Genomic DNA, 13,605 nt, shown 5'->3' with positions numbered 1-13,605 from the left:
ATGCTCCTATAAGTAATAACTAAGGAATAATGTCATTGTCCTCTTTCCTTGGCATTCAAATTAATAGATTTTTGGATGAACAAACCTTTCAGGCAACACAGAATCAACTATAACATAGCCCTGTCACTGTGTGCTTGGCTAAGGTCATAGTTTAGAAGTTATTGCGTAGTTAATGAGCAATGCACCAGATTTGCACCCAGTGCAAGCCATTCTGCACACTACTCTTAAGATGATGGTGTATATTAGACCCCTAAATGAAATAGAAACATCTATGTCACCAGCTTTGGTAGTAAGTAGGTTAACTATATCCAGAACCTTTATTTGAACATTTATTGTAATTAATGGCTCAATGAATTGTTTCTCTATAGCTAAAGGACTGTGATAATTGCTGCAATATAAATGAAGTTCAGGGTTAACGTTAAAGTGAAACATCATTTGTGGAAAGCCATAGACATTTATGCTTTAAGCACACTGGGTGTCTTCAAGGTATATCATGAAATTTCAGGACAGGTTGGGAGAAATCACAGATGAAATTTGTTTTCTTTATATTTAATGTACACTCCAAAATAATCTACCTTTAGTCAGACTGGAAAAAATCAAACTATACTAGGCTATTGGATGCAACTCTTAATTGGAATTGTTTCCCATTTATTGAAATAAGACAGAAAAATTGAAGCAGCAAGATAGTTTCATTTTTTTCAGTTACATAACTTTGTTGTGGCAAAACAGCAGGCAAATCTAATGAATTCATCAAAATTTTAGGATATAATATATTATAATAAAATATAGAAAGTACTATATTCAGCCATCTATGGCTGCTTAGAGACAGTTTCAGACATATCAAATATAATTTTGCAAAGAAATGGCAATGGTTGGTAGGTAAAGTCATTACTGAGAAAGAATGGCAAATTATTTTGTCTTCTTCTTCTGTAACAGCAATATGAGGGGGAATTTTTATAAGGTCATCTATAATTGGTATTTAACTCTGCATAAATTAATTAAGATGTATCACACAAACCAATATGCATGTTGGAGATGTGGAAAATAGAAGGCATTGCCCAGTGGTGCAAATATTTTGGTCTAAGATTCTCACAGAAATGTATTACGTTACATGGATTATCCTCACTTAAGATTCCAAGGTTGTATACAGTCCAAAAGTCTGTATAAAGATGATTCTCAACATATTTACAGCTGCATAACTGGTCCTAGCAAAAAAATTGGAAAAGTAATATACAATTACATTTTGGAATCCAAAAGACTGGGCTATTGCAAAATTATCAAATCTCTCAAACATGTTCTTATTTTTCTGAAAACCTCTTTTTAAAATTTTGGAGAAATAAATTAAATATACCATTGTGTGTTATGTGCCATTAAGTCACTTCCAAATTATGGCAGGCCTATGAATAAAAAACTTCTAAAATGTCCTATCATTAACAGACTTTCTCAAATCTGCAAACAGGAGGACATGGCTTCCTTTACTGAGTCAAGCCTTCTCATTTTGGGTCTACTTTTCTTACTGCCTTCTACTTTTCCTAGCTTTATTGACTTTTCCAGTGAGTCTGTCTTCTCATGATGTGACCAAAGTATGATAGTCCCAGTTTTACCATTTTAGTTTCTAAGAATTCAGGCTTGATTTGATCTATAACTCACTTATTTGTCTTTTTGGCTATCCATGGTATCCGTAAAACTCCTCCAGGACTACAATTCAAATGAATCAATTTTATTCCTCTGAGCTTTTTCCATTGTCCAGCTTTCACATCCATACATTGTAATGTGGAATACCATAGTTTGGATTATCTTGATCTTGGTCTCCAGAGAGACGTCTTTATCGATCTTTTCTAGTTTCCTCACGGTTGCTATGACATCTCCCCAATTTTGACTTAAACAACTCAATTGGCACTAGAGGCATTTTTAAATTAAAAAATAACAAAAATTTTTTTTAACATAGATTGAAAAGGTCAGATAATATCAGGGTTGAAAATTTCTGAGGTAACTCAATACAGATAACTCTGAGGTAAAATCAGTACATGCACAGACTTAAGGTCTAATGTTTCAGACTAATGAGAGTTTCTTAAACTTTTCACAGTTACTTAAATCTTTATGTTGAGAGACTTTTGTTCCAGTGTTTTCCCAAACACTCTAGTACACTTTCTTTGAGTATTCTCTTAATCATTTTGGTTTCCAGAAGGCTGGTAACCTCTTTCGAGTAACCAAACCCCTTCTCTTGAAACACCAGTACTCATCTTGAGTTTTTAATTCACACCTAAGTTCTCCAAAGGCAGTTTCTAACCACAACAGACCAGGGATCTCTTCACTCTTCAGAGCTAACTCCCTGTTTGACTGGTTAGGGAAATTCTCCTCTCACTAGAAAATCTATCCCCTTTCTTTGGCCCGAATGGAAATCTGCACCTCCTTCCCAAATTTCCTTGCCAACTTTCCTCCAGTTCTCCTGTCTATGTTAAACTGCTCTCAATCACAGCCAAATCTTGAAAATGTCAGTATTTGACTCCTCTCAGCTAAGGCTGAAATCAGACTCCCTTCTCCCTGCATCCAGTTCAGAAGTCTTTCTCTGTTCCGCTCATGCTACCCAATCAGAGTACATGTCCAGACTCCAGAGTACATGTTCTACATGAAAACAATCAGGTGTTGTGGTACCCCCATTTCTTTTAACACTATCTATAGCTTTCCATGAACCACACAGTCAAAAGCTTTCCTGTAATGTATAAAGCATAGGCTGATTTTCTTCTAAAATCCCCTGGTATGCTCCATTAATCATCATAAATTTGCAATGTGATCTCTCGTGCCTTTTCCTTTTCTGAATCCAGCTTGAACATCTGGCATTTCTCATTCTATATGTGGTAAGAGTCTTTGTTGAGGAATATGGACAATGGATGAAATGATCCAATAATCGCTGCACTCTACAGTATCCCCTTTTGGAGAACTGAAATAATAATAATAATAACAACAACAACATTCGATTTATATACCACCCTTCAGGACAACTTAATGCCCACTCAGAGCAGTTTACAAAGTATGTCATTATTATCCCCACAACAAACACCTGGCTTCAAGTGGAGGAGTGGGGACTGGGAATCAGACCCAGCTCTCCAGATTAGAGTCTGTCAGCCATTGTTTTGTTTTGGAGAAGGTTGGCAATCAGAATGTCCTGATTTGCAGTGGGGCACTGAGCATCAAAAAGAAGGATTTGGATTCACCCCACATTGTGGGAAGTTGGGGGAAAAATTACAAAGAACAAGGCAACATGAAACCAACAGGCAACAGCAGAATGCAAAAGTAATAAGTTATTGGCACTGTAGAAAAGGAAGAAAAAGTGAACATGAAGCAGGGTTCTTTTAATGTTGCTACATTGCACTGGCTGGAGCACTCGCCTACTTGGGAATGATCCACTGCTGCTGCTCCACCAGCTAACACTCACCTACTATGGGTCTGTTGTGTGTATGTGTATTATGGCTACTTGAGGAAAAACTCAGTGGCTCAGTGGGTTTAGACTTGGAGGAGGACTAATGGTTGATGCAGTTTTCTGTTAAGCACAAAAACCACTGCCCCAGAGCCTCCCCCTCCCTAAAAAGAACAGCGTACATTTGCACATGTGCAGCCTATGTGTGCACAATGGACAGAAACTCATGAAAAACCAACAAACACAAAAACCCATCTCAATTCCAGAACACACACAAACTGGAACCGAAACAGAAATGGAAACTTTCTTGAGGGGGGATAGATGAGTTGGTTCAAAATGAAAAAAGTGTTTTGTCTTTTTGAAATAAATATTATTCAATGAAATTTGTTTTCTAAATAAATAGGTATGCTAGTGTAGATGACTGAGGGGCCTTACGCTGGATGTTTCCTATTAAACTGTAAAAACATTTACCTATCATTAGTATTTCCTCATGTAATTGCAATTTTCTGGCATGACAGTATTATAATTAGCAAGTACTGACTGATTCTACCATCAAAATGGTATTTGACATTCTCAGTATTTTTCTCGGGCCTTGATCTGATCCTGTTCACAATGGCTATTTACAGGGTTAGGTATTCTAAAATAGAATACCTAATAGTGTTGTGTAATCAATGTCATTATCATGTTGAAATGTATCCAGATGCAAAATATTTTCATGGTACTGTAGTTATTGGACAGACAATAGCAATTAAATCAGGTAAAATGCCAGCTAATGTTTAATCTGTGCATATTTTCTTTTGAGAATCAAAAATCTGTTTTTATACATGTATGTAATAACATTAAAAAGACACATCCAAAAACCAGGGTTGGGGCATAGATGGTTCTCTTGCCATCCACTGAAGGCAGGACACAGCCAGCCGTTTTGGCCTGATCCAGCTCTATGGCAGATTCAAACAGAGGTGGAGCATCTCAAGGCCTTTGTTTATCTCATTTTGAACCTGGCCAGCACCGACCCTTCCACATGCAGCTTCTGCTAATTAGTTGAGCATATATTTAATTATTTAAATTATTTCTATCACAAACTCTCAGCATAGAAAATCATAATCATTAAAACAAAAATCATGAATAACTATAAAAGGCAACATCTACAGCTACATCAGAAAAACCATCATACAGCAGAGAATATAAAATAAATGACCCAAAGCAAAACAGCTAATACATTCAATAATAAAATTACAAGGAAAATCAGCAATAGAATGTGAAATTGAAATCTCTAGAAAAACTAGAGAATGTATGGTTGCCATTGTCAGGACTGTGACCCACAGCACTTCCATCTTGCTTTCTCCCTTGCAGCATTTTTCCAGTATTGTTTTTGTGTGCAGGTTCACAGGAGCAGTTTTGGTTCCCAAGACGGTCTTATCTGGGATGGCTCACCGCAGCGACCTTGGAGCAGTTACTTTCACATTCCCAGCTTCTATACTAACTGGGCAGACAAGGCAGGGGGGAGGATGGACTGGAGGGTTTGATATACTGTACCAAGCCTTTAACACGTCATTCTCAACAAGAGTTCTGTGTACAGCCCAGGCTTCTTTCAGCCTTTGGATTATCTATGGAAACTTGTACTTTCTGAATATATATTCTCTCAATAAACAACCTTTGACTCAAGAGACCTTGGATTTCTTGCTGCAAGGGGTGGGAGATGAAATCAGAGTATCCTGCTCTCCATAGACTGACAGCCATTCCCCATACACAGTGGGGGATATCCTGCCCCCAGCCTCTGTCCACCCTCTTTCACTCACCAAGCTGGCAAGAGGGAAGGCACCTGAGGGAGAGTCATGCTTCCACATTGCAAAATAACATCATTTTCCACTGTGACACAGAAGCAATGGGTTGCACCAAGGGGGCGATTCACTAAGAATTGACCCAAAACACTAAGTTTGGGGATGATTTTTAGCCAATTGTCCCTTGGCCATTATGCCATTTTCCAGTATGACAGGTAGGTGTGGGAGAGCGTGCACACTGTGCACAGGCACGGGGGATAAGTACCAGCTGCCCCCAACCCCCTGCCCCCTCAATTTGGTCCCTGGGGGACATGACACCCCTTGGGAAGAGGGAAATTTAACAAAAAAGAAAGAGGGTCAAAATTAAAAATACAATGAAAAATCACCAGGGTGCCTGGGAAAATATGATTGTTTTCACCTGGTGACTGAAGCTTAGTCTGCCTGGCACTAGAGAAACAGTTGAATGGAGAGCAGTATCTCCTCTTTAGGCTCTTTTCAGTCAGGACTGGGCAGGGCCAGCCCAAGGATTTTGGGTGCCCTTGGGGAATGACTTCACCACCCCCACATGCTGTGTGGAAGCCCTGCTTGCCTTCCTCCTCCCTCTTGTGCTGCAGGGAAGCTGCCCTTGCTGGAGCCAGGGCCTCTGCTTGCTGCGATGCCACACTTCACAACAGAGGTTGTGAAGGAGAGGCAAAATGGCACAGGAAAAGTCTGGCCAATTTAGCTTCAAGGTGGAGGCAGTTGTGTGATACTACCCACTGGAAGTGCATTTTCTAATCTAACCAATGATAGGAAAATCTCTAACACATACTTCTTCTTACTAAGAGAATAAACACAAAGAGAAAGAACAAAGCAGGATACCACATACCAAATCAGCTAAGCAGCTCGAAAGCAAAAAACAAAAACATCAATGATGATTTGTTTACAAAAATCAGATGCAGTATTTGCTATTTGAAGCTTCCCTTACACCTCTTGGGCAATGTTGAATATGTTTTTCATTTCTACCTCAAATAAACCCCACTCACGTTCTTTCCCTTTGCTTGCCAGTTACCCTTTCCCTTTTACTCTTGAGAAAGGGAAAAACACTCAAGTAATAAAACTTTTCATTTGGTTCAGACACAAATTATTAACACAGCTTTTTTTTTACTTTACGCTACTTTAACCATCAGTGCCTAAGAATATAAGGATTCAGACCTAGGACTCAGCAAGTGCTAAAATACATTAAATAACCGAGGCAGCCACAAACTAGCTGACACAATGGTAGTGAGGAGGTAAGATTTCTTGGACACTATCACTGGTTTCCTATAACATCGTTGTAGAAATCTCCCAGCCCTCTTCAACTGACCCAGCTCCATAATAAACCAAGGTGCCTGATTAGGGTTGCCAGCCCAAGTAGGGTTGCTAGGCTACAGCCTGTAACCCCCAGGAGCATTTGGGGGCGGAGACAGATGTGCCAGCATTGCACTGATTCTCTAACATCACTTAGGTCAAAACTAGAAGTGACATCATAATGTGGAGAGAGGGCACTGTAGGATTTGCAAAAAACTCTGTGTTTAAATGCAGGCACGTCTTCATTTTTCCTCATTTTTCCTCCTGGTGGCATTTCAGGAGCCAGTGGGTAATGACTGGGTTTACCCTGGATGGGAGGAGACCTGGAAAGACTAAGCCTGGGGCTGGCAATGCATAGGAGACTTGCATGGGGGACCTAGCTGGCAATGCAGTGATATCACTTATGGTTTAACCATAGAGTTTAGGGTGAATGCTAGAGCGGTGTTGGGGAGAGGAGCAGGGAGGTTTCCCTATGCCAGATACTGTCTTGAAAACATGAGAAGATGGGGGGCAGACCCTATCAGTAGTTTTCAAGAGCTGTACATTCCAGGCTCCCACCATGGCTTTAACAAAATTATTATTTGAGATCCTAAATTCCAGGATCCCCCTGCCCCTGCAGAGATCTTGTGCTGCTTTTACCCATGCCTTGAGGAATAGTGATTGGACCATGGCACAGGCTGCATCTCCACTGTTGACACCAGATGTTCCATCAAAGGCTCAGAGCAAAAAATGAAGCCCCATTTTTTCATTAACTGGGCTTGTCACAACCTGAGTGAAACACATGGTTGCCAAGGAGGCTACAAAATCCTGATCCAGCCCAGTCATGGTGGGCTGTAGTCTCCCAGAACAATCAGCACCAAACCCAAGACTACCTCTTTCTACTCAGATAGGACACTCTCTGGAGAACTAGACACCAGTAAACAAACAGAATACTCCATTTGCCCCTGGATCCTGCCATAAAGAACTATCAGTGTTGGCAATTAACTGCAATTTATGGCAGATGTGTGACTTTGGGTGATTTCCACTTTTTCTAAGAAATGAAGCCAGTAAAGAGAGACTGTATCTAGAAGCATAGAATATCTGGAACCTAGCTATTTCTGTGTGAAAGGTAAAGGTAGTCCCCTGTGCAAGCATCGAGTCATTACTGACCCATGGGGGGGACGTCATCATGACGTTTTCTTGGCAGACTTTTTGTTACGGGGTGGTTTGCCATTGGCTTCCCCAGTCATCTACACTTTACCCCCAGGAAACTGGGTACTCATTTTATCAACCGCGAAAGGATGGAAGGCTGAGTCAACCTTGAGCCGGCTACCTGAACCTGGCTTCCACCGGGATCGAACGTAGGTGGTGAGCAGAGTTTGTGCTGCAATACTGTCGCTTACCACTCTGCGCCATGGAGCTCCAAGAAAAGTCTGCCAAGAAAACGTCATGATGTGACATCCCTCCATGGGTCAGTAATGACTCGGTGCTTGCACAGCGAACTTCCTTTACCTATTTCTTTGTACTCCCTCCTCAAATTCAGTCTTGCATTTTTGTAAAGTTATTGTGAACTCCTTAAAAATTAAGAGAGGCAAATGGAATTGTTAAGGCTTTCTATACATATGTAAAAATTGTTGCTGTGTCAACCATCACACTCTATTGTGAAAGTATTTGTATGAAACTTCATGAGAACAGCTGCTTCTCACATGCTATATTATTAAGCCATTTTTGGAAAACAAATGAAAGATGATACTGTCCTTTCATAACAATTCCTTCCTGTAAATTTTGGACTCATTGCCCACCAAAGCTTGTTTTTGACTGACTTCTTTTTACATCCAAGCAACATATATGAAGTAGAAACAATGTAACTAAAACCACAGAGATAGCTATTTAAAAGTCATAAGAAGTTACAGTACATATTGTGAAACTGTTGTGCTTATTCCTGGGGGGAAACTCTATTGTAAATTCAGGCACATTCATCACTACAATAGGGAGAGAAAAAGAGAAGAGCTTGGGGAAATAGAACAGGAAGCACAGCTAACTACACCCCCCCCCTCTAGTCTGCAAGCATTCATTCATTTAATTTGTCACTTTTCAGTCCCATAAGAGACCCACTTCAAAGACAGTTCACAGAAATTTAAAACAATTGTTAAAATATCTGAAACAAGAGAACACAATAAAAATATAAAAGAAGAAGCATGGTACCATCAGTAATCAGTTAATCCAAAGGCGTTCTGAAATAGAAATATTTTTTTAATTTTCTCCAGAAGGCCAATCTCACCTTCTGAGAAGGGAGTTCAACAACCCAGGGGCAGCCATTGACAAGCCCGCCCGCCCCCTCATTTTACTTCAGACAGGCACGTGATATAGGCAGCACTCGTCTTGAGTATCACTCTGGCTAGCTATCAAGTTGCATTTTGATGTTTCTAGCAGGGAATGTTAGGATTTTACATTAACATTTGTCTTAAGGGATGCTTCAATAAAATGATGAAGCTGTTTCGAGAAAGACTCTTCAAGCACAGTCAACCGAACACAACAGGCATCTTTCCATTGTGCGTTCTGCATGACTGTTGAAACCACCTTCAGTATTTTGAAAACAGCTGGTAAAGTTCAAATGCTCTGTGCATTAGGGCTGTGATCCTTTAGGATTTCAAGATCTATATAAACCTCAAATGAATTTGAACTAGAGATGGGTAAAATCTGTTGGAGGAATGCTGTTCTGATATTTGACCACTCAGATTTTGTGGCAAATATGTGCAACATATCCAACAATGTATTTGAATACTGTTCTTGGCAACACCTGCAGTAATCTTACTAACATTCACAGAAGAGCCTCTAGCACGGCAGCAGAGTGATGTCATCCTCCTCCCAGGGCTGTATTCAGACTTCCTCACTAGGTGTGGCTGCCAGGTTTCAAGGTGGGGCTTCAAAGAGATGAAGGGGAGAATCTATGATTTCCTCATAGCAAAAAGGAACTTCTGCAACTCAAGTGTCTCTGTTTCACCAGCTGCCACCCATTTCTTTTTAACCAGAAATATTCAAGCTCTAAAAACACTGAGGAGGCCATGTCATCAATTAATAAGCCCTTTAAAAATCTTAGGTGGACCCATTGGCCCTACCCTCTGTCTGCATCCAACACCTATACCCTCTGCAGGTGCAGCATGTCTCAACATTTACATGAGTCACAGAAACTTGCAGGTAACTAAAAGCCACAACCATACTGAATCAATTAACAGATCTGATTTGAAATAGTTAGAACTAGTTAAATGCCCAATCTATTCCTTGTCTGGGATGTTTCCTGCCTTCTTGCTTGTTCAGGCAGCCCCACCCTGCCTCAAAGCTTCCATGCTGGAATTAGAACCCCGTCGCTGCTACTCCTTAAAGGCAACCTGGCAGCTAATGAGCCAGGGGATCAGCAGTGAAGCCAGCAGGGCTCTAGGATACTCCCAGACTCAGGCTTAATCGAGCCAATAAGCCCTAGTTCTGGTAAGGTACAATGCCTTGGAATTTTCGCCAATATGCCTCCCCCCCCCTCACCACAGCCTGCCACAAATATATGTTTTATATAGTAGGGGTTATATATATATAACCCCTACTATATATTATATGACCCCTACTTCAGCTACCAACTATAGCTACTGTGAGCTACAGCTTCATACAAGCAATTTTTTATAGAAGAGCCAGCCCAATTTCCCCCCTGCAAGCTCTACCTTTGCTATTCAAATGATACATATACCTATATTTGGCACATCTTTAAAAACTTAAATCTGTATGGCTCCTTAGTGTGAATATCCAGGAGACAGTGCAGTGTTTTAAATTCAGCCTCCAGCTCCAACCATAACCTGTTTCAAAGAGGCTAGGAAAGATACAAAACACATTTTCTGAAGTGAGGTTCTTCAAGCATCATGCTTTACACTAATATTATATTAAGAGCATATTTGTGTTCTTGCCAGCAATGCACTTTTTGTTAAACAAGGACTTTTGCTGCCATTTAGTGGCAGGCTGCTCTTAAATGCTTTAATGATGTCTGGATGTTGTTTTTAATGATGATTGTTGTTTAATGATGTGGATAAGAAGAGAAACTAGGGGCTGAGTGGCTGGCTAATGGCTTTGTTTTTTATTGTCATACAGCAGTCTGCGTCCTTGTTGAAACCCAAGCCGAGGGTCTTTTTTTTAATGGAAGGCTGGAATACAAATGGTTTTAATAATCATATATGCATTAAGCTGAGACATATTGTTACCCAGCCTTTTCAACTATCATTACCTGAACCTGCATTGTAGAAACAACTCTTAAGCATCAGGAGCTTTCACTTTTTTTGGAAGTTCATACCCTGGAAATTTGGTGATCTCTTTGCTGGACCTGAATCTTACTCTGCTACTACAGACCCACACAGCTACCAACCTGAAACTGTCTTCCCATGTCAGTGTAAATGTATATGCATCTCATTCCCCTTTTATTCCTTTCTTTGCACAGCCATTTTGGGCTCATGCTCAGACCACTAAATGAGGCTGCAGTGTAAAGCCGTAGGGAAGATGCTTCAGGGATATTTTTACTGTCCCACTTTAAGATGATTATTTATGCTTAGATTAGTTTGTCTCGCCAGCATCTTATTCTTACCACATGACAGAGGTTTCTCTCAGACACTAATAATGATGGAATAAATAGTGCTGGTGAGTCATCTTAACAGTGTGTGAAGCTAGTCACAGAGCCAATTAAGGGCCTGAAATTATCCAGCAAGATAAGAATCTCAAAGGTAACATGTTCCTAGATTGCATATCCAACAATCTCAGAAAATTCATTATTTCTAATACTTTTGCAGTTATTTTTATTAATTAGTACACAGCTCTGATTTGACTTCACAAACTAATCGATCTGCTAACTGGCTGCCTAAGAACAACAACAAGTACAGCTCAATCCCCAACAAGAGTGGTCTGTTTTGGACTTCTGTCACTCGACTTGCCACCTGGTATGGCTTGTTGCTGTTGACTTTCTATTGCACTAGAGCCAAAGCTGGTAAAGTTCTTTATTGAAGCTTTTAGACAGTCCACTTTCACAGCTTTTTTTGGCTAAGTCAGAATGCAAATGCAAAGAAACGGAGACTGATTTCTCTATATATATTACATTTCAGAACCAAATATAGTTATTTGAAACAAAGTATGACAGTTGCATATCAAGATGTCACAAAACAATACAGCATCATGAAGTAGTAAAGGGCTGGCTCAACATTATCTTGACACTGTTTTTGCTTTTATAAAGTTGTCTTTGAAATTCTGGTATTCTTCTTTAAACAGCAGAATACTGGTTAAGGCTTGCTTAGGAGCAAGAATCTCCTGAGCAATCAGTGGCTCAGAGCTGCCCTTCAGGCTCAACTGGGCAGTTACAAGTTGGTCCCTATGAATCAGTTGAACCAGCAAGAAGTGACGTCTTACACAGGTTGGACACTAGTCGGCTTCCCTCAAGTTTTGATGGGAAATGTAGGCATCCTGGTCTTGCAGCTGTAATGGAGAGCCAAGCTGTAAAACCAGGGTGCCTACATTTCCCATCAAAACTTGAGGGAAGCCGACTAGTGTCCAACCTGTGTAAGACGTCACTTGTAGTTTGGCTCTGAGACTAATGCTTAAATAGCATGAAAGGGAAGCAGGCCTGTCTCTACTGGGGCTTGTTCTGGGGCCTCTTCTGGCCAGGGCTTGATTGGGCCATGATCCTGCAAGAAATTAACTGTCAGAACAGCAGAGCTCCAGGTTGAGAGATTCCTGGACATTTGGGGGTGAAGCCTGTGAAAAATGGGCTTTGTGGAGGGAAATGAGGTCAGTGGGGTATAATGCCATAGAGTCCACCTTCCAAAACTGCCATTTTGTCCAGGGGAATTTAATCTCCAGGCCCCACCTTGAGGTTGGCAACTCTATCTGCGAGCCCAGTACTTTTACCTTGCTTCTTCATATGCCTGCTGCCTCCGCTGATCTTGGGTAGGTGGAGCTGGCAGTCTAGGTTTTGGCTTAATGAGGGTGAAGGCAGCCACCCTTCGTCAGGAGTCCCCTGATGAAGGGTCCGGATCTGGGGACTCCACAATGTCTCCTGATGAAGGGATTTGAAAAAACAGGCTCCTCATTCAAGGATGATCTCCAGCTTCTCCACCTTGGATGAGAAGTCCATTTGTGAGTTTGGGCCCAGCCCAGGAGGGTTTCTGACACCTGATATATTTGAACTGAGTGATTTTATTCACTATCCATTATTATCCATTAATTCACATTATTGCTTGATGACACAAGCAGTCTCAAGTGGTGCATAAAGCCTCAAAGATACAGATAAAACATTGATATTGGCTGGGGTCAGACACCACAGAAAACCATGTTTAATGAGCCACGAAGTGTAATTAATGTGAACCGTCCAATGTAGGCCACACTTATAACTATGATTAGTTAGTGTACATCAAGCCAGGATATCAAAGTGTGGTTGAAGTTGACTTATGCATTGAAGTTACTTTAGTTTCATATGAATGTGACATATTAATTTAGACATTTTGGTTCCACTCTGGTCACAGTGTATATTGGGATACCAGTCAGCTCTCTTTATGGAAGGCAATGTGGTCAGCATTTGTTGAGGTAACCCAAGAGTTGAATGAATTCTGCTCACTGAATCCAGGTTTCACAACCTAAACACAGTTAATGGTTTTATGTTTTGTCTGAATAGATCCATTATCTCACAAAGCTTTGTACACAATTGCTGTTCAGCTGAGCTCACACATTTGCCCAGAGCTCTGCAGTGGGCTTGTTCACATGTCACCCAACCAACAATCTTCTCTGCAGTTCCCATGACACACAACACAATGTGTTATAAACTCTCCACATAGCGTGTGTGCTATGGGGATGCCAGATTCAAACCTTTCTTTCAGTTAAGATAAAAAAGGATATTGCACAAAGTAGAGATGCGCACTTTGTGTTGTGTGTTTGGTGGAGTATTGCATGCCCATTTCATTTTGAGAGAGTATCATTGCTGGGTAAGCATGTAAATTGGCCTGAGTGCAGAGGATTATTGAACAAGAAACCCAGTGATATACTTGTATGGGAAAACCAGACCTCAGCAGGTGTTTCAATGAT

The sequence above is a fragment of the Eublepharis macularius genome, chromosome 1, assembly GCF_028583425.1.
Source record: "Eublepharis macularius isolate TG4126 chromosome 1, MPM_Emac_v1.0, whole genome shotgun sequence".
Lineage (NCBI taxonomy): Eukaryota > Metazoa > Chordata > Lepidosauria > Squamata > Eublepharidae > Eublepharis > Eublepharis macularius.
Note: the sequence above shows the minus strand (reverse complement) of the source record.